The 2500-nt window shown below is 43.4% G+C and overlaps 1 protein-coding gene across 1 annotated transcript in view; it reads left to right on the forward strand.

Moving 5' to 3' along the window:
* LOC125040254 (zinc finger protein ZIC 4-like) overlaps positions 1-2500 on the forward strand; it is a 31732-nt gene that overhangs the window by 10191 nt on the left and 19041 nt on the right. The gene's annotated exons all lie outside the window — the stretch shown is intronic.

The raw sequence follows: 2500 nt of genomic DNA on the forward strand, positions 1-2500 counted from the left end.
TCTTCCCCCTCCCTCCCTCCCTCCCTCCCACACGTCCCCTCCCCTCCCCTCTCCTCCCTCCTTCCCCTCACTCCCCCCCCTCTCCTCCCCTCTCCGACAGACCTTCTCTTTACGGAATTATACATGACATCGACCACTAGACAGCGATGTTAATCGACCTTATTCGGATACTCGTGTTTCGCGTTTCGTAACGGGATAGGGTTAGGTGTGTGCGTGTGTGTGTGTGTGTGTGTGTGTGTGTGTGTGTGTGTGTGTGTGTGTGTGTGTGTGTGTGTGTGTGTGTGTGTGTGTGTGTGCGTAGTTCCACGTCCAGACATACATACCTACAAACATATCAACCTCAGCATAAACAAACATATTTCCCGCGTAGCCCTGTTTACATCGAATATATATACACGCACTTAAGAAATGGGTACAGCAGAAATTTCCACGCAGGCGAACCCACAGAAGCGCGGGCGTCCGTAAATCACGCCCGTATCTACATACACACGGGCGTCCTTATGTTTAGGTCCCCCTCACTCACGCCCAATACCCACGAACACACGGGCGTCCATACATCCCAATCACGCCCGTGCCTAGAAACACCCAGGCTTTCGTACACCCCGCCCGTGCCTAGAGACACCCAGGCTTTCGTACACCCCGCCCGTGCCTAGAAACACCCAGGCTCTCGTACACCCCGCCCGTGCCTAGAGACACCCAGGCTTTCGTACACCCCGCCCGTGCGTGACGCAGACCGTTCGAGACACGTCACTTTTCGTGCGAATAAGCCGTTCGTGATCTCGTGTTCCGGGCGGGGCGAGCGGCAAGGGAATATAAGGATTCTAGCTGTTGTTCCGTGGGCGTCTCGAGTCGATTTGAGTGTTGGTTCGAAGTGGGCGTGAGAGGGCGGGGGTGGGGGTGGGGGGCTGTCTTGCTTATTATCATTGTTGTTATTATTGTTGCTATTATTATTATTAATATCACTATTGTTGTTGTTCTTGTTATTTTGTTATTTTTACTATAATTATTGTTATTATTATTATTATCATTATTTTTTTATCATCTTTATTATAAATTTGCACTATTCTTTTTGTGTTTACAAGTCAAAGGACGATCTTTTGTATATAATTTCTAGCCACCATAATTCTCACAACTTATTTCGCATTCATAGTAACTTCCTTTAATCAATTAGCTCCTATGGATTAAGTTTATCCCTCTATCTATCGCATATTATCATAAATACTAACCGTAAACGCTTCCGGAGTTGTCAAATAGTGCTTTTCCCCCGTTTTTTTTTTTCTTCGTTTTTTCTTCCTTTTTAAGCCGCCTTATAGGAGGGCGTCGAGACAGTTGGATCAATATGGACATCGGTTATTATGACTGCCAGTGACACCGGCAATTTATCCCTTCGCTAACCGGACTCCGATCATGCGTCCGGTCCTTCGAATATTTGTTGTGTGCGGTTGCCGAGTGAGATGAGAATCCATTTTACGTTTTGATTTCATTATTTTCCGTGCTGTTTCTTAATTAGGATTAGAATTGCTGCCAAAATCTTCCCTTTTTATCGTCATCAGGGGGCGATTATATGCATATGAGATATCTCCGACGGTTTTGGCTGTATGCAAACGCATTATAATGCATGTTTACATTATCTTTCGCGCCATCACGATAATCTGGATCCATTTTATCCGCGCTCGGGAGCGGTTCTTCTTTTGAAACCGACCAAAACAAAGAAAATACCCACGTAACGGCAATTAAGATAATTATACAACTAATCAGGCTAAAAAGAGAAAGGAATATAACGAAATAATCTCCAAAAGAGTGGATATAAATAAAGACTTGAGCTGGAATGATAATAATTCTCGGAGGGAAATTGAGATAATAGCCTCGATATATAGTTGTTCCAGAAGGCTCCGCTGATGTATCCACAAGGTAAAGAGGTAGATGAACATTTTCTTTTGGTATTTTCTTATTTTTTTATTTTTCTTTCCCCCTCGTATTTATTTTTTGTTCTCTTTTTTTTGAGCTGGGGGTAAAGGGGGGGTGTGAGGAAGATTGTTGTTGTATGTGTATACAGGTTATGGGAGTATTGCGTGCGAGACAGGGGAGATTTGGAGCAGCGTCTCGCATCTTTATTTTCGTCTTTCTTTCTCTCTCTCTCTCGTTTCTTTCTTTCGTTGGTTCTTTTCTTATTTTCTTTTTCTTTTTTTGGCATTCGCTCATCCTTTACAACTCGTCAGGGCTGATGATATATATATTTTTTTTATTGTCATTCGTATTTTTGTGGGAACAGTTATTAGATTTGATCAAATTAATTTTTTATATTTATTTATCTTTTATTTATCTTTTATTCATCTGTTTTGTCTCATCTTATCTCTCTCTCTCTCTCTCTCTCTCTCTCTTTCTCTCTCTCTCTCTCTCTCTCTCTCTCTCTCTCTCTGTATCGCCATCCCTTCGCCTCCATCACCTTTACTCCATTGCTTTCTAGACCCCCCTTCCTCCCCTCCCCCCCCCCCACCTT

The sequence above is a fragment of the Penaeus chinensis genome, chromosome 28 (genome assembly GCF_019202785.1).
Source record: "Penaeus chinensis breed Huanghai No. 1 chromosome 28, ASM1920278v2, whole genome shotgun sequence".
Taxonomy (NCBI): domain Eukaryota; kingdom Metazoa; phylum Arthropoda; class Malacostraca; order Decapoda; family Penaeidae; genus Penaeus; species Penaeus chinensis.